At 37.8% G+C, this 19,961-nt stretch overlaps 1 long non-coding RNA gene across 1 annotated transcript; it reads left to right on the top strand.

Annotated features, from left to right (window-relative positions):
* Positions 1-730: 730 nt before the first annotated feature.
* LOC308193687 lies at positions 731-15,058 on the top strand. Its single transcript, XR_013949848.1, has 5 exons — positions 731-819; positions 1,844-2,024; positions 4,955-5,145; positions 11,249-11,402; positions 12,859-15,058. It is a non-coding gene; the product is annotated as an uncharacterized lncRNA (long non-coding RNA).
* Positions 15,059-19,961: the final 4,903 nt, after the last annotated feature.

Genomic DNA, 19,961 nt, shown 5'->3' with positions numbered 1-19,961 from the left:
CTAGTTAATCTCTGGATGCTCCTAAAAATTGAGGTATTATAATATTATACCCCTCCTTTTATTTTTCCCCTTAATCTTTTACCCCACTGAGTTCTTTGCGGCACACCCTATCCCTTGCTATGCTTAACATTCATACTTGTAAGTAATTATTAATGATGACTTCAAGGCATAAAACTAAAAGCTGCAAACTCTGAGGGCAGACACATGCTATACAATACCAAGGAGGACTTTAAAGGCTTCTCCTTCCTCTCCTCTTCTTTCAGATGCTAAAGATATAATTAGTACCGTGTTTCCTGCCTTTGACATTAAGTACCACCTCAGACAAGAAACATAATGATATTTTGTCAGCACAGACATAAAAAGGTTAGATTCAAAATGGTGGCATTCCTGTACTTAACTAGATAGTTTCAAAGAGATTTATAACCAGCTATAACCAGCTATAACCAGCTGTGAGTTTTCCTCACATGGCTGCCCTTTCAGTTCCAACCTGTTAAAGTCTCTGATGATCCTAAGACCTTGTACAGTTTGACATTTGAAGGGTATCATTGTTTCCTTAAAGCAACAAGATCTTTCTTCCCCCTGGGATTTAAAAATAAATAAATAAAAATAAAAACAAAAGGAGAAGAAGAAGAAGAAGAAAAAGGTCCTAAAGCAGAATAGTGACTAGCAGCAATGGGAAGGTTTAGGAAGCCAGAACAAGGGCTGTGGGTGGTGTGGGTGGTGAAGCAATCTGCTGCTCAGTCCTGCAGCAGGAGGGATATGAGAGGAAGAACCTGCTGTCTGCTGATGAGTGAGCTGAACAGGCCTCATGGTGGTTGGGTAAGGAGCTGGGTTAATGGTGTGGGCTAGACAACAGAGGTGGGAAGGGGAAAAAATGTTCTTTTTTGGAAGCAACAAACTGCAGAACTGGTAAAAGTTATCTTTAGGCACAAACAATCTTAAATGCAACAGTTGATGGGTGAACCAGCTCCAGAAATTAATTGGAATTGATAATAATAATTTTTTTTTAGTGGTATCCATTCTCTGATCTGATTCACCGGGTGACTGCACAAACCTGAATTTCACTTACCAGCATAAGCATGAACGTTGTCTAAATTAAGCAACAAAATGCAGATACATAAACTGAGATGACTGTCATGATGATCTGTACTTGTTATTTTGGCTCTTGACATAAATATAAAGTAAAGGGGAAAATAAAATGTTGGAAATTCCAAGTACCACTATTATTGATTTTTAAACAAAAAGAGTATGTGCACAAGAATTACAACTGTCTAACAGACCTAGATTTGAAATCAAGTAACTTAATTTGAAATATCTACTTTTTACAGATTTTGAAAAGTGACAATAACAGTGTTATTTTAAACATTACTCCTAAAGCTCCTTCACTTCAGTTTCCAATTCATGTGTGTTAAGTCTCAGGAAAAATGAGAAAAGAGCACGAGCACTCTTTTTGTAACTAGCAGGAATTTATCTTGTCCTTCACAAACTTCTTGCATAGTTTTCTGACAAACTCTGTCCTTTGGGTTGTTATTTGAAGGTAGAGGGTCATCCTTTAGCCCACTTAAAAAAAAAAAGTTAGCTCAGGGCAATATTTACAATGACAGAACCCCTCACTTATTCAGGTCTGTTGGTATGCTATTAATACTGAAATTAGTATTAATACTATGGAATAATATTAATTATATTAATATTATTAAATATAAATTAAATTTAATTTAATTATAAATTAAATATATTAATATTATGAAATAATATTAATTTTAATTCTATTATTAACAATAAACACAATATTTCTAGATACTAAGCTTATTGTGACAAATGGAAAATCTGTTTTCTGTTCCAGCTCTGTAACAGATATTACAAGAGACTCTCAGCAAGCATCTTTTGCTGTTTCCCATGTTGTCTGTAAAATGGACATAAGGATAATTTGTAATTTACCTTATACATTTTGAGAGACGTACTGAATTAAGTACTATGTTTCTGAACAGACTGCTATGTCATTGTGGAAAAGAGGATCACTCAAGGTCATGCCAGTGTGCTGATTGGATTTCATTTTTTTTTGCTGCTGTGTTCATATTTACTTATTAAATATGCAACCTGTAGGTGGTAGGAATTGTTTATTTTTTACAGATGTGCTGCTATTGGATGTTATGTAGAGGTCAAGTTAATTTCCTCAAATATCTTAGTCTGTCAGACATCTTTTGAATGTTGTTTTCTTTTTCTTTATGTATGGGGCCCTTTATGCTGAGTCGGTAGCTCATACCCTTGCAGCTTCATATGAACGGGTACTGTGGCTTTAGTGACTCACAGACTTACCCTTCTGCTCTCTGAGAAGTCATGCAAAGGGGAGATGGAGGTCAGTCTTGCTACAGGAGCTGGGTCAGCTTCACATGTTTTTATGAAGGGTGGTAAATGTCAGTTGTAATTTCAGATAAAATATATATAGTGAGATTTCTTTGCCATTCACACAGGGGCAGTTTTAACATGAGGACATGACAGCTTTATGTCTTTTTCTCTATGGCTTGATCTCATTCTGTCTGTTTAATTCTTTTAACCTAAAGATACAAGGAGGAATTATTTACATTTGCGTATGGATCCTGGTTTTGATTTTATTACGTGTGCTACTGTTTAAACAATGTGTATCAAGCAGTGCTTTGCTCCTGCCTCTGCTGCCTGGGTGAGGCCACAAGAAATACAAACAGCTCCTAAAGCTGTACCATCACACATCTTATTTGCAGCTTGATGGCTAATATGGCCTCTGCAGGTCCCTGGGTGGCCCTGAAACAACAATGGAGTGAGAGTCATTTTTCCTTCCTCTTCTACTTTTATCATATATTTTACAATTTATATAATTTACTTCATGTCCCCAGGATTCAGACTCACAGCATGATCATCAGACCTTTCTAAAGCTCTAATTTCTTCTTTTGGTTCTAGTAATGGTTTGTCGAACTAGACCCTCAGAGCTCCTTCATGTATATAGAGTAGTCAAATCTCCCTTCTACTGATACAGAAGCTGAAGCAGGTTCTGAGCTAGCATGAAGGCAGAACTGAGGAACTTGTTGGCTTGGGCAGCACTCAGGCCACATGCCCTGACCATGCACTGATGGATGCATCTGAGAGGTAGGGGTCTAACTCCAAAGTAGTCACTGTTCTCTCTCAGCATAGAGGGACACAAGCACTTCTCAAGTATGTGCGAGATCATCCCAGGGAAGATATCCTATACAGACAATGAAATGTCTACAGATGTAAGCGATTCTCTCAAGTCATGAAAAGGGTACTTAGAGGTACTGGCTGGTTTAGTTTTGGACAGCAAACTATAACAAGCCCCCAGTTAAAAGAGGAAAGTGCACCATTCTGGATGGCAGCCTGAAAATCCTCTCCTGGAAGGTAAGACAGTGCTTGGGCTCTGAGGCCGTTCTTCGCTCTCCTCCTGCCGAGCAATAACGAAAAGCTTGAAGTAATGTCATCTAAAAGGAAATGTCCTGTAAGGTTAAAAATAAAACATAAAATATTAATAAATAATAGTAATAAAAAAAAAAAGTTTTGTTGCTCATCTCCATCCTGCCTGGCAACCCCATCAATGGTCCTGCCAGTCAGGAAGCAAAAGTTAAAGATCTGTCAATCACAGATAGTAAATAAACTCCATCCCATTCCCATCCCATGACCCTTTTCTCCTGCAATGCAGCTACCTAGCTATCAAAGTAATTTCCTTTTTTTTTTTTTTTTGGTCTTTTTTTAGCTGCTGAATGCAGCTGATGATTATTTGAGAGGTGATTCAGGCCATTGCTGGTGAGGTGAGAGGCTGCTGGTAAAAGGGCAGTGTTTGGGGCTGCTGCTGGAGCGAACAAGAGAAATGAATGACAGGATTACATACGGTTATCCTGTTTGTTAGCACTTGCTTGGGTCCCATCACGTATCCTGGCCCTAGCCCCTCTGGGAGGGTCACCAGGAGGACTGCAGTCTCTGCTCTTGCTTTGAAGTCCCTCCTGGGAGGAAGTGGGTAGGCTGAGATTCGTTCACTACCCGAGACTGAAAGATGCTGAATTCTTGTCTTCCTGGACAGTGGTGACATGATATCGCCTGTGGGGAACTGATGGGGCTAATAGGAGGAGATGGCAGTACATCAGACTGAAATCCAGATGAAAAAGAGGCATCCTTTCTGCAGGGAAACAAAAGCACCTTATGGTCCTGTGTATTTCCAAGGCTGATTCTCCTGACATTTTGGGGGAATTTCCTTACATTTAGCTGCAACAAGGGAATGCAGTTCAGTAAAGAACATTTCACCGTAATTTTGCCACAGTCTAGTAGTCTAAGACTAGTCTACTAGATCCTGCCCTCCCTCACCTTTGATGTTCATTGTGGCTTGTCCCTGAAGTTTTCATTTCTTATGTTTGTTTGTTTGTTTGTTTTGTTTTGTTTTTGGAAGGAAAAAAATGTTTCGTATTGAAGGGAATAAATTGTAGTTCTTCAGGGAAAGGAGATCAGAGTATGTTCCTCACTATATTGCTGAATATACGTTTTGAATGTATATTTGGCTTTCCCTCTAAGACCTGTGACACAGGTAAAAGGTGGAGAAGATACTGCTGATGCTTTCTGTCATTGTGAAGCTGCAATCAATTCCTATTAACAAAAGGCCCAAATCTTCTTTCAGTGGTGTTGGCTAAGACTACAGGAGGATCAGGATTGCTTCAGCATTTTTAACTTTCAGAATGTCTTTGATGTGAAAGCATTGTGAAGAAAACAGGATTTTATGTAAGATGACCACTGTCCCCTTCTCTCAAGGAAATAATTTCAGATTTTCCTACAATCTTCAGTCTATAGCTCAAAGCCCTGTGCTTGCCTTTGAGATGATTAGGACTTACAGCCTAAGTACTGAAAGCATTAAGTCCACCTCTTCTCTCCCTCTTCTTTCTCCAAAAGGCTATTTCAGTGCTTACTCCTGTCCATCATACAGGTGATGGGAAAAGACAGAAGCACGTGAAAATGGCTATGCTGGATCAGACTAAAGGTCTCTTTGGCCTGGCAGCCTGGCTCTGAAAAACACCAAGGGAGGCGTCCAAAGCATGTGAAGGTCACGCAGAGATATTTCCGTCTTCTCTCTCCTTCCACCCAACCTCCAGTGATATGGGATTTCCTGAGCATGAGGTAACATCTTGTTGGACCCTAAATTTAATCTGAGTACAATGCTTTTCTAAAATTACTATATTTGTTTGTATTGGTGCAGACCATGTCAGCATAGCCTAGCACAGAAGATGTGCTAGGTGTTATGCAAACATGGGACAGAATGGCTCTTTCTGCCACACCAGAACCATACTGACAATGAACTTGCAATGCTGGTATGTAAAACGTATTAAACGATTTAAAGTAAAGAAGGGTGAGGCAGCTGTGAGACATTATTAGTCTGCAAGCATATCAGAAAATCAAGCATCTATATATTTTCCATTTTACTGGAGGTATCATGACAGAGCAAAGTTCAACAGGAGGGCCTGAGGCATTTTTCTTGCTAAGAAAGGACAATGAACAAGCTAACCATGTTCTCATCTTCCTGTTTTTATGTTCAAACCTGTTTAATCATCTCCTTGTTTTTGATGCTTATAAAAAATGCTTGAGCATGAAGGGAAACTAGGAGCAAAAGTGTAAGGTACTTCTATGACAACTAACAATGTGGATTCTGAGGCTTAATACCTAGGAGAAACTACCAGAAGATTGCTCTTTTGTCATTCTTAATAAATGAGAGGAGTGAGGTGGGCAAGATATAGAGAATGTCTTGAAGACACACAAAAAAAGATATGAATTAAAGGAGGGAAGCAAAGATAAAAGAGAGAAAATGATGTGATTAAAGTGACTTACTAGGAAAATTATGTTCCGAGGATCATTCTGAGGCGATATGAATGGAAATGATGCTGTTTCCCAAGGCCAGGAAAGAATTCACTGCAGTCTTCATTCTGAAAAACTGCTCCAGCTCAAGTTTTCTGTGTTCAGTTTCTTGTGAGAAAGGGTGGTAAGAGTTACCAGTCACTAAACACCAGTGACCTATTGTAAATCCCTGGGATCAGTAAACAGCTATGATGAGTGTCAGGCAGTAATTCCAGAGCTGCAGAGCTGCAATTCCTCAAGTGCTGAGTGTGGAAGAACTTGGGGAAAATTAAGTTCCTACCCACAGGTTTCTGATATTTTTTTGCTCGTCCTGTCCAATAAAAGCTATATAGGGCATAGGTACAGTACTTATCTTTTTCTGATCTGCTAACCTCATGTGCTGTTTTTTAATATAAAACTGCCATATTTTTGTTTGCATGGCCATAAATCTTTAAGCAAGATCCCAGGTTGTTGGAGTGGAGGAAAAAAAAAAAGCATTGTAAAAGATAACAGTGTATATTTTCTATTACCCTAGAGTTCTTGTTTTCTTTCTTTTAATGTCAGCCCCAACACTAAATAATTATTCTTTTTTACTTTTCAGTTATTCTAATGAACATGGTGCAACTGAAAAATAAGCATTAATGTACAGAACCTGCCAATTTCCTTCCATTCCCATCCTTCTCATAATATATTCCTTTACACTGGTTCCAATAGCCACTCTCCCTGGTAGCAGAAATACTGTAACACTGATGTCTGTCACCTTCTCTTTCTTTCTCTTCTGCCCTATAAGTATATAGCTTACTGCTCTTCTCAAAATGGCAAAAACTCTCAGGAACAGCCCCTTGCTTAACATGTCAAAATGTGAGTTCTGGCTGGCAATTGCTTTGGTTTCGTTCCCTTGAGATCTGTCGATGCCAGAAATCAAAGCATAATTTTGCAGATGTTGAGATCCTTTAAGCCCCCTAGGTTGCAAAACTAAGCCATAAGGCCAGCTGGCACTGTGTACGTGTGCTAAGAATGTAAAAGTATACATTTTTAGTTTTCAACCAACAATGACCGACCGCTGGTAACTTCAACAAAGTGAAGCATTACTTGTTTTATTTTTGGAGAGTAAGTGGCTCTGTGCATTCCCCTGAGCTCTTCTTCTGTTCTGTAGTGCTGCTGTTTTAAAGATGCCGTTCAGAATTATCAAAGTTTCTTTGGTGCCTTTCCAGCATATTTGCTGTTTTCAAAGGGATACCATACTCTGACAGCATGTTCAGTTCATGGCAGAAAATTTAGGAGTTACTTCAGCAAACCTTAACTGTTGATTTCAAACCATTTTACATTTCTTTTAAAGGAAACATATTCAAGGGGGAGGAAAAATAGTACAATGTCTGAATTAAAAGAAGAAGAAGATAAGACAGCTACCAGGCTCTTTACTATATGTTCTTATATGCAAAGACGCACCATATAGTCAAAGTGGGTATGGGAGCTTAGATATGGCACAATTCTGTGCTATGCACTAATGGCAAAATTAAAAAACACATCTTTACATTTCTGAAGGACTTGGACAATGAACAGTGCAGTCACATTTTTTCATCTGGAATTTTCCTTTCATGTATCTGTTTGAGTCCTTTCATTCAGTGCAACATGTTTTTCCTGAATCTTGAGAGTAACTGGTAAAAGCAATGTTGCTGGTGAGGTGATTTCTGAGATGATATGCAGATAGCTCTGCACTTATTTCCTATTAGGACAAAGAAAAAGCTTTTTGACTTTTATGTATGGAACCCATCCAGTGGAGAGACTGCCCAGAGAGATATTATGGTCTTGTTGTCACTCAGGATTTGATAGAGTCAACTTCAAACTGATGGGATTCACCCCTAGATAAGCAACAGACTGAGTCAGGATCTCATTGATGGCATGTGAACAACATGGCAGACACTCATGTGTGGTTCTTCAATGTCCATCTGTTTACTCTGACTGCAATGTTACTCTAAACTTTTTTTCCCTGCAGTTCTGATCAGAAATTCCAGGACCTGAGGAACCTTTCCTACAGCAAATTACACCCAAACTGCTAGGTTCTCATGCACAGTTTAAATTTCAATGAAGTGGTATTTTCCAATGAAAAAAAAAAAAAGTTTAATTGAAAAATTCCTGACAAGCTCTAATCCTATTAACTTCACTGTGGTTGCACATATGCTAATGAGTGCCGTGTGTGTGAGACTGTTGCTAAATTTGCAAAACACAATACCCAGGACATGCATATTATATGTAGTTTGACACAGGCACATATGGTTTATATTCTGTATTCTAAAACAATATTACGAACATTTTATAAGGTTGCAAAAGTAAGTATTGTAAATTCAAGAAATGCAAAAGTTATTGAGGCATGCACTTTGGACTCTCCCTCTCTCCAATGTAATTGGCCATGTTCACCTTCCACTTCCTCTTCTTTCCCTTCTTGTCCCTCTCATATTCCTCCTTCCTCTCCTCAGTGCCTTTCTTCTACGGCTAGCCTTCCTTAGCAAATAGCACATGACACACATGGCTCCAATGCACCACTAGCTGTCAACATGAGCTGATGCTGTTGTAGTGCTTTCTCTTATCTTCTTTCTGTCCTGTCTAGCCAGACTAAGCTCTGCAGGGTAAAGGGTATCCACTCCACGGAGTGTGGACAATTTACTGCATTGCACTTGACTGATCTGTGGACACTTCTGTAGCAAGTACAGTTCAGCAATACTTATTTCTCTAAATATATGCATTATGATGTATTATTATCTTTAGCTAAGCAATTGCTAACTTGCAATCACTTTCTTTTTTTTTTTTTCTTGACCAGAGGTTCTAATTCTCCTTGTGCACCAAAATTATTTCAATTTCCCTATGCCTGTGAGTCTGTAGAGATAAGTAGTTGTCTTTCTTTTGCTAGGATAACTACTTCACTTTGATGCTCACTGTCCCAAGCCTAGGCAGAAGCCTTTGTTAATATGAAACTTCAGTGAAGTCTTCTGGCACTGTTCATGCACAAGGATTTGCCTCTACATTTTAACTTTGAGATGAAACGCAGACAGACATTTTCCTCAAGAGACAGAACAAACAGAGCTGATGGAGAAATGTCAACCCAATGGGTAGGTGTGTCAAACTGCCTTCACACAAGTGAGAGTCTAGACTAAGGTAGACATCTACTCTCCATCACTAGTCCACAGAAAAAGATGGCTGAGATGAATTCCCCTGCAGTGATACCTAATTTAATCATCTGTATTTAGGGAGGATAAGTTGTCTTCTGTATGGATATGCTCTCGCTATTCAACAGATTTAACCATCCTGCTTAGACACCATGGCTAATTATTAGGTGGCTAATGTAGGATGAAATAAATCTCTTATTTTAGTGCAGTTTCAGGTGACTTTAGCTGCTGTACTGAATCCTGTTGCTTTCAGGGTCTTGTGTTTCAGGGTCTTGTGTTGCCACTTGCAGAATGGTGGGGAAGTCAACAAGAGGGGTACTGCGCTGTATGTTTCTTGCCACACGGGAGCTGGTCTAAGCTGCAAGTGCTGTGATGCAACACAGCAGTTTCAGCAGATATATATTAGTGTCACATTGACCTGAAACAAAGTGTTTTTATTCAGCTTAACAAGATGAAATATTTAGAATCCAGTTGATTTGACCCAAAAGAATGTATTTTGCTTACATTTTCCCTATGGAAAATTGAAACATTTCTGGAAAAATGTAATGTTTTCCCACAGAAAACTCTTTTTCACTGAAAAAAAGTTTTGATGGAACATTTCCAACCAGCTGTAATTATAGTGCATACATAAAAAGGACCAAACTGATGCTGTAAGGGCATTCCTAGCTGTAATCTATCCATAATCTCTGAGTGTTAGTCTCTGTAACATCATAACTTTTGAAAGTTATGAAACTTTTTTAACATTCATAACTTCTTAAAAACTCACATAAATGGACTGTGTTGTATTCAACGTACACTGACCTGTACTAAATTAAAGGGCAAACCCATGACAGAGACAGTCACTTATTAGACACTGGGCAAGGACCACCAAATTCATGTTCATGTCTGAAGCTGTTGATGCATCCGATTCCAAGTCCCGGAAGGTTTCAGTTTTATATCACTAGCAAGTCAAGAGGAGATGCAAATGATAATTCCTGAAGTGTGAAAAAGAATTTGGCTCTTTTTAGATAAACTGCAATCCAGTTTTCTTGGACATAGGTACATTTTGAGGAGAATGGAGGGTTTTTGCACTCCTCCCCCAACCCCTGCTGGAAGTAACAAGCTTATTGCATTTTACACCCAGGTGTTTGCCATAGAATCTGACACATAACTGTGCCCTGGAAAACTATAAAACAATATAATTTATAGAAATAAACTGAGTGAGAATCATTATTTTTTATTGGTACCACTTAATGTGCAGAAAAAGCATACTTTCCAAAAATATGGAATAAACGTTCTGTTAGCCTTATTGGGTCCAAATGTTAGGGTTTAAATTATTTTACTATGCAAACTTTCTTTCATATCTTGGCAGTAGTGATTTCCATTTTTATTCCTTTGGTATCCATAATCTTATTAAAATCAAAAACATATGCTTTGAGATCATTGGACAGATCCCTTCTCCCACCCTACCCCCTTCCCTCCATGTTAAAAAATTCACTGAAAGACCAAAAATCAAGTATTGAGAATAACAGGAATAGCATAGGAGAAAATGATGCAGGCTATCAGGCCTGAATGGGAAAACAGTTTGAGGAATGTAGTTGGGTTTTCATGCTTTTGATTTGCAAGTCATTAAAGGTGCAAAAGTCTCCAAGCCTCCTGCTGGCTGCCATTCGGAACCCACTCCCTCCCCTGCAACAGGAGGTGCTCATACCGGGATCACATATTTACAGTATGAAAAAGAGTACAGGGGGATGTGAGCTATATGACACTTCTGGAGATGTAACACTTGCTGCAAACCATACATCTCAATGTCACGGAATCATATCTGTGGGGCTGAAATGTTAGCTCATTCCTATGAATTTATGAATTTATGAATATACCATTTTTTTTTTTTTTTTAGTAGTAGTAGCAGTGCAATTACAAAGCTCTCAACATGCGAGCCCAGCAGTTCCGTGAGTTCCGTGAAATGTATTGTGCATTTCACCTGGTTGCTTTTTAGCCATGGAATACTCAGCAGATGACAGGGATCTTTGATCAGATGACAAAGGCCTTTGCTTAGATATCTTCATGGTGGCAAGAAGATATTTTTTTTAACTGTCTTTATAAAAACACTTAAATTTACATAAAATCAGTGCTTGTGATAAAATCTGACTTTTGGAGGCAGAGGCCTAACAAAATACTTCATTTTGTCTTCTGAAGTAGTTATTCTAACCTTTTATTCGTCTCTGGCATATTCTGCATGAAACTAGCTTTCATCTATTGTGGTGTCCAAAGCTGGAATGGCAGTGAAGATTCCTGTCAATAATGTGAGGGGATTATGAATTAAACTGTCTGCAAACACTCCTGAATCTTCATCACAGTGTAGCTCAGTCTACACTTGAAAAGAAATGCAAGCATACTGAGGTATGTAGATTCACTGTAAATGCACCCAAACTGTCTTTATTCTGCCTGGTAGTGATATCATGTGATAGTTTATTGAGTATGTTAAAACATGTTTAACATTAAGTATAACCCAAACACTGAATTTCTTAAGGGAGCTGTTATTTACGGCATTGCAGCTTGTCAACTAATGATTCTTAGAAACATCACTGGGGATATATGAGTTGTTGCTATAGCTTTGGGAAGGGCATTTTTTAATCACTGTTGTAGGAACAGAACAGAACTCAGCCAAAACTAAAAAGTTGCAGTTTGTGCTTTTTTTTTAAATGACATTTTGAGACTGAGATCAGCAGGATTTACATCCTGCTGAAAGCAGGATGAAGAATCCCCAGTAATTTCATAGAAGCTGAAACACACCTTCTGGGTGTGGAGGATTCTCAGGACTTTCAGTCACTTCTGCTGACACAATCCAACTTTGAGCTGGTAGTTGAGATGTGACAGGTTCTCAGTTCCTTTGTTGTTTGATCCATGATTCGTATCATATGTTGTGATTCTGGTACTTTAGAGTGCTAGACAAATTTCAAACCTGTCCCTTTAAAGATGCCACTGAATTTCATAGTTTTATTTGATCCACCATTTACTCTGTTTGGTCTAGTATTGAAAGCTGTGAGGTAGTAGTATACCTTGAACACAAAGTACACAAAGTACACTTATTTGAGCATGATATAAAATGCATAACTTAATCCACTTCTAAAATGGGGTTCAGCATGCTGAGAAAGGGGAGCTTTTATTCCAGATAAGGCAATTCCTTGATCAGAAGGGGAACTGTGCCAGCTTGCCTGGGTCACTGAACCCAAGGACCAAAGATGAGTAGAGTTGTTGTAAGTGCCTTTTACAGGACAGGGACACACCCCCCTCAGCCTTGGTTTGTATCTCCTGAAGATGACAAATGCTTTCTACTTGCAAAATCCAGGCACCTCCTGAACATTGTAGGTTACCCCCTGTCTCTCATCACTGGCTATTTCAAGAGCCTGGGATGACTGACTCCTAAATGTTACCCTATTTGTAGACCATGCTATTTATATTATCTGCTGATTAAACTGAGAAAGAACAATTGCGGTTTGTTTGAACTTGTCGTGAACTAAGGCAGTTTATCAAATTGACAGTTATGGCTGAACTATAAACTCAAGTCCAATTTTTCAAAATGGGTATGCAAGAACCCCAAGAACTATAACTGAGAATCAAAATAAGAGGAGTACAATAGGTGTGTGAGGAAAAGGACATTGATTTTAGGTCGTACCAAAGCAGCTCCTATGCAAGTAATGTTTAGGCACCTGAACTGGAACACAAATATCATTACTTTCTGGTATTCTTTGTTAAATAGTAATTGAGCATACTTTCTGCATGATGGAGAAACTATCTTAGTTATAAATAGGAAACTTTTGAATATAATTAACAATGATTTTTTCTTCTTTTGCAGAAAACATCCATAGAAAATAAAATTAAAACAAAAATATTTTGCTGAAAAAAGAGTAACTTTTCCAGGAAGACATGAGGACTGTTTTTCATTAGTGTGAACCATGGGAAATATTGCAGCTTCATCAGTGAAGGCCTGACATACGATTTCTATCAAAGACACATTTCATTTACCCTGGGCTTATTCAGCACTACTCTTATACAATGTTCCCTACCAGCTGTTGTTGCTGCTGTTTGCTAGTAATTGATTGCTTTGTTCCTGGCCTGAGAAATAGTGTTATTTAGTGCTTAAGCTTCTAATGGGCTACCAGTTTCTTCCTTTACCAAATACTAATTGTGCCAAAAAATATGGACAGGCCCCTAACAAAACTTGAGATGCAAGTAAAGTTTTGAGTTTTGTTGTTTAATTTCATCCTTCCCCACATAAATTATACTGCAGTAAGTATTCCTGACCCTCTAAAATAACACTAATTTGCCAAAGTATCTGCTTCCTTATGTATCAGCCACATGTTCTATTTTTATCCCAGTGGTGAATCCAAGAAGTCAAATTACCCATTACTAATGGTCATGTGGCTGCAGTGACTGAGAGTCCAGAAAATGTAGAGAAAATGTCTGAAAATATTTTTGGGAATGTACAAGAAAAGCAGACGTGTGTACACTTTGTAGTAAATGATAAGATACAGTAGTCTAGATACTAAGTTTTTTGAAAGCTCTTTAAGGAGGACCATTCATGGACATTCTCATTATGCATTTTCATTCTGGTCCTGCTTATTCATCTAACTTGAAACTATATTACACAGTTATGTCACACAGACTTCAACAGCACTGTGTGTAAGAGCAAATGTGCACCAGCTTGTGTCAAGGGCATGAAAAAGGACCAGCCCTTGTTGGTTCCCTTTTGGTAGAAAGTATTTGCTAAAATTGGCTGGGAGCTGTCCTAGAGGATTCTTGGTTGGTATGTATCGTGAAAGTGATGAATTCAAGCACAGAAGTGAGATTAATGGATTTATGGAGGGTAGGGTTCTTTTTTCTTGCAGGGATTATTATTATTATTATTGTGGCTGCATTTTTAAATGGAATGAATGGTGCATTTAAATTCAATTGATGTTTAAATTTAATTGATTTTGCATTTAAATTTAATTAATGCTTATAGATGTGTTCTGTATGTGACTTGCTGGCAATCCTATTGTGAATGATGCTCTCGTTCTAATTATTTCCTCCAGATTAGGATTTTGGGAGCTTCTGGAAAAGTTACGTCATACATGATAAAGGGTCAGAATGTTAGTGCCTCCGGTTAACCTGATATCATTAGAAAATTCACTTTATATTGAAAAGAAGAAGCCACAAGTTTACTTGAAGGTATATACATTCGGTTTGGGGAAATACAATACAATACACTGAACAGAATTTGCTTTGGAATTTGCTTAATGACAGGTTCTATAATTAGATTAGGCCTCAGCATTCCTGTTAATGATGTAAAGGAAGCTGGCTATGCATTAAACGTTTGATTTTATTTTATTTTTCCCAGACAGGAATAAAATAGCTAGAGAGTTGAAAACAAAAACAAACAAACAAAAAAGTATTCATTAGTTCTAATAAGTGTGTATATTGAAAAAATCATTGGTAAGAGTAAAGTAGATTTAAAAAGTTATAGGCATAAGATCTGGATCCAAATATGAAGCAAGAAAAAAAAAAAAGCCCCACAAGAGTTTGATAAAGATTATTTCCTCTTCATGTGTGTCCAAGGCAAAGGTGAAGAGAATTTTTAAATCTCGATGAGGAGAACTTGTACCGGATGTTGTCGGGTCCTATAACACTAAATTTAAAACATGGACCTTTCTGCAAAGGAAATAATCAATCCACTGCTTTGTGTTCAGATGCTGATCAGTCAGAGTTTTGCCTGATTAATGAGTAAAGATCAAACCAGAATATTCTGAAAACCATAACTGCGGATGTGATTTGGCCATTATCAGTGTTCTGGGTCTGCTCTTGGGGCAACATAACAACTCTCTGATCCCTGTGCAGAACTCTTCAGAAAGTCTTGGCATCATGCAGTACTAACATAAACAGTTTACAGTCAAGGAAATTGTGGTATAAAATGTCTGAATAACATAATGTAGGTGCAACATGTGTTTTGAAAGTGCACTTGGGACTTGGCAGAAAAGCAGGAGAGGAAGGAATATTGGAAAAAATAACAAAAATAACTCATCTGTTTTTTTGATTTTTTTTCCTATTCTCCTCCAAGCATTTATTGAACTACAGTGTAATTAGCATTTCTCAACCTTAAAGATTTGTACCATGATGGGATGTTTATAATTATCAAAATAAGGATATTCAAGATATGCAGTGTTTAAAGAATACTCTGTGCAACCCCAAACTCTTCTTTCTGGATTAGATTCCCAAGGGAAATTTCATCTCCACTTTTCCCCGAAATATATTTCTGCACCAAGTAGAAGCACATCGCTTTCACTCCCAAGCCAGGACCCCCAAGGAGTCCCATGTGCATTCCTTTTGCTCCTGCCCCTACTTGGAGCATGGTTTCCTTAGAATTTGTGTATTTGGAACACTTTTCCTACATGTGCTTCACCTGATTACAATAATAAAGGAAAAAAATTGGTACTAGTGATAAAAATATTGACTACTTTCTTTTGGGAGAAACCAGTATTTGGTGAAGTTCCAGTTTTAGGAGTTCGTAGTCAAGTTAACATGGGTTGCTGACTGTGGGAAACTGTATCAAATTGGATTTTCTGCAGAAACACTGGCTATTATCACAGATCTATAAAAAAAGATCATTAAGGCTGGAAATGAAAAAACAAAACAAAACAAAACAAAAACCACACACAAAACCAAACAACCAAACAAAAAAAACCACACCGGCAACAAACCAAACCAAACCAAAAAACCATAACTGATCATCCAATAGATTATCTGAAGGGTTTTCTCTAGTACTTTATAAAGTCTATGTCAATGTCAAATTTATGATCTGGGTGTTTTTCAGTACTTGCTACTTTTCCTCTTGTCCAGTCTCACTTTCTGTCTGTTCTGGTTTGGATACAGAATTCACTTTCCTTGTTCTTTCTAACAAATTAATTCTTACTAAACTGAAATGTTCTGCTTTGTCTTAAACCCACATGCAAATGTTTTGAGGAAGTTAGTCGAAAATACTTTGTTGTAGTTCTAAGTGTGAAACAATATGCTCTTAACAGCTGCTACAACAATAAAAATTGTACTTAAAGCCTGACTTATGTATGTCCCATTGAGTGCTCAAGTGCAAGCCAAGTTTTAAATAGATTGGTTCAGTAGCTCTAGAGGTCTGCATGTTGAAGAAATTCATAAACATTTCTTCTATTATAAAAAAATAAACAAATTCCATTTGGACAATTTCAGGACATTCCAAAGCTTGTTATGGACTCTGAGCTGGTGACAGACCAGAGTGATTCATCTTTGTGACAGCAAAGTTTAACAGATCCTTGGTCAGGGATTTGGGCCTCTTTGTGCAAAGCAGAACACACATTCAAAAGGAAAAGATGCTCCTTCCATATCAAATCCATATTTGCAAACTGTCTGCTGAACATACAGCACTATGAATATTTATGGTTACTGTGTGATTCTTGTAATAATAAAGACACCAACAGACATAAAGGTGAATGAAAAAATAAGTGAATAATACATTTTCTTCTCTCCAAGACGGGGTCCTTCCCATTCTTTTTTTTTTTCATCTTAACCCTGACCCATGCACTTTGCTTCCATAAACACAGAACAAGGAAATTTAATAACACCAGAAAAAATCCTCAGATTAAGGGCAAATATCTAAACTGAATTTAAAATATACTTAGAATAGGATTTTACATATTTTACTTTGTACAGTACAATTTCACGGAGATTTAGCAGAGCTTAAGTACAGAAAAGAGCAGATAGTCATACACTGAGTGCAGAGAGTTAGGTTAGACTTAAGCATTTGGTTACCCCTTAGGAAGGGTACATGAGAGTTAAGGTACTGAGAGATAAAGGCAGATTATCTGTTCATTTTAGCAACTAGTTTTACAGTTCTCTAAACTTTACAGAGGATTGAAAAACACAGATCTCAATGTGTGCAGTGGACTGTATCACCTTTTTGCTAGGAGGTTGGAAAGAGCATTCTCGTAATTTCTCTGGGATTCTCTGATCATTGACTATTCACACTCCTAGCACTCAGAGCCTAGGAGCACTCAAGCAGAGTTCATTTTTCTTTCTTTTTTTTTTTTTTCTTTCCCCTTTTATTTATTTATTTATTTATGGATCTAGGTTCACTGTTATTTATTTATTTATTTCTTAATAATGAGGAGCTTTTTGTATCCTGTGTTAGCTTTTCAGGACTCTGTCTTCCCAATGTCTTGGGTTATATTGAGACCACAGCATACTTCCTGGCATTCAAGTGGAATCCTCAGTAGAGCTCCCCAGTGACCTCATTTGTCCCTTGATAAACAGGCTATGATATCTATTCTTAACTGTGGCTGCACTCTCAAGACAGGAAGTCCTGTGTGTAATGGATGAGAACATATCTGGGTAACATTGGAATACATAGAATTAATATCAATATTATCTCAGGTTTGGATTTGATAAGCATCTTTTTGGAAAGGTGTGACTAAGATAACTAGTCCATGTCCCCAGTCATAAGGATTGGTCTCTATGTAAATTCCTCACGCTTTTTTTGCCCTTTGGAGAACTTCTCACAAGTCTTTATAGCCTGATATAAAACTAATGCCTGGAAGTAAATCATCAGGTAGAATTATCATGTATCAGGGTTCTCAGTGCTTTTCCAAAGCTGGTCAAATAGTTTCTCCCAAGTATAATGGTTTAACTAGACAACCATTTTAATTCATACTTCCTGTAAGATGCAGAATTGTCACATTTTTTTGAAAAGTTGAATTTGACTTACATAAATCTGATTCTATCTTCCCATATAAAACTATCGTTTATTTCATCAACCAGATGGAGAGTACCTCCCTTCTCCCTCCCTCACAAGTTATCTTTTTCATCCATGAGCTTCTGCACTGAATGATCCAGTCACCTTTCAATCTTTAATACTGAGCTGAGATCTTTACAGTTTGCATTTTAATATGGCTTAAAAATTTACTTGTTAGAGAACTTCCTACAAGAGCTCCCTTGACCTGGTCTACCCAACAGGTTTCCATCCTCTCCTCATTCAAGCCTTTCCTTAAATGATCTGTTGAGCTCAGCTGCATGTGTCTATGTTATAATCACGGAATCAGAGCCTTGTCCTTACACTTTCTTCAAAGCAGACTTGTGACATTTGCTTATTTGAGGCTATGTCAGAAGCTGTCTGTTACCACATGAATGCCCATAATTATTCTGCCTCAGTTACCTCTGGCCTATCCCTAAAGTTACTTCTGAAAAGACCTTATCTCTTGCTCCCTCATCTGAAGAACTGACGATCTGTTTTAAAAACTTTTTGCCTCCATAAACAGACAAGCAACCTAGTTTGTACTGAAGAAAAATAGATATAATCATGGTCATGATAATTATAGTGGTCATGATCTTATAAAAGTTTCCTTTTTTTTTTTTTTCTGATATCCTAGAAAAGTCGTTTCACATCTCAGGTGAAATCTCTGAGCTTATAATACTTCACATTTATTCCTGCTTTTTTTCTTTCAATAACCAGGATTTTTTTAATATTTTCCTTCCAGTTCTTTTTTAGAACAAGGTAAATAAACATCTGCCAAGGCTGTTTAGGGCAGAAATGATCTTTTCTTACCTCCAGAGAATGGAACAGATGATCTTCTGAGGTCCCTCCTGCTCTAATTTCTGTGAGTCAATGATTTATAAACTAGAAGATTTTTCGGTAACGCTGATTTCTAGCTCTTTCTTGGCAAAAAAGAAAAAAAAAAGAAAAAAAAGGTAATAAGGACTAAGGAAAGAGGTTTAGTAAGGAAGGGTTTAGCAGATAGGTTCCCCAAATTCTTGCAGATGTCAGCTAGCTATGTTATAGGTGGTCATCATTTCTTTGTAACCCTCTTATGCCTCATTCATGTGACATGGAAACAATTACATGAAAATGCAGATGTAGATTCCAGTAATCTCTTTGGAATAGATAAATAGACTTTGAAATAATTTACAAATGATGCACAAAATCTGTGGGCCATCTGCTCACTGTTGGGGAAAAAAAACATGTTTCTCCCAAAAGGCTTTTTATATACAGAATTGCTCTTTTCACACAGCAAGGAGGAAAACAATAGATAGCCAGCAATCTGGAATGAAACTCACTCACACACACTCAGAGAGCTGCATTGTGATCATCTTTTGTGAAAGCAATTAGGGAAAGAACTGTGTGTATATTAAGAAATTTCTTTTTCTTTGGCCACATGTGAAGCCAGAGAAAGGACCTCTCACAGCAAGAACTGCCTGTGCGTTCTGCTCTGCAGACAGAAAATGAGGTGGCTGTAAAAAGATGGAAGAAGGCAAAATGGGCTTATAGCTATCGTCCACGTTGTGTGTTACCAGTAGTGCAATATCTGCTCCCGTCGAGTCCCTGACAATTTGAACACAATTTCTTCTGGTGTTATTCCAGTATCTTGTAGGGCTCTGCCTATGCAAGTCACCGACAAGGCTCCCCTAAAGGTCCTTTATAGGAAACATATAATGTAAAAATCTGCTTTAATTCTGAGAAATGAGCTTTATTATGCATTATCCTTGTATTGCTGATTTAATAGTTAAACCCCCTTTGAATTAGAGACATGTAGACTACACTCTAAGAGTAATGATCTAGAATTCTTTTGTGTGACCCTTAATCATGTAGGTCACATAAATATTACTAGTGTTTGCACAAGCCAAGTCACAGCATTCTTGGTGGCAAAATTGTCAGCCTAGACTCAGCTGATCTACAGAGGATAGTCTTCTACTGTGAGTCATAGTCTGCACGTGGCCATATCAGCACTTCAAATTTTCTTGACAACCCCATCTGTGTCTGTTGGCAATGCTCTCTAGCTTTGACCAGAGTGGAAACAATTCAGTACGATTCTGAGTCAGTTGAAAGCTGGTTGCCAAACAATAAGATTCCCAGCAAGAGAGTGAGTGGCTCCCTGCAGCTGACAGTCACGTTTTTTCTGC

This window comes from Anser brachyrhynchus (genome assembly GCF_964034855.1).
Source record: "Anser brachyrhynchus genome assembly, chromosome: 3".
Taxonomy (NCBI): Eukaryota; Metazoa; Chordata; class Aves; order Anseriformes; family Anatidae; genus Anser; species Anser brachyrhynchus.
The sequence above is the reverse complement of the archived record's forward strand: the minus strand, read 5'-3'. Positions and strand labels throughout refer to the sequence as shown.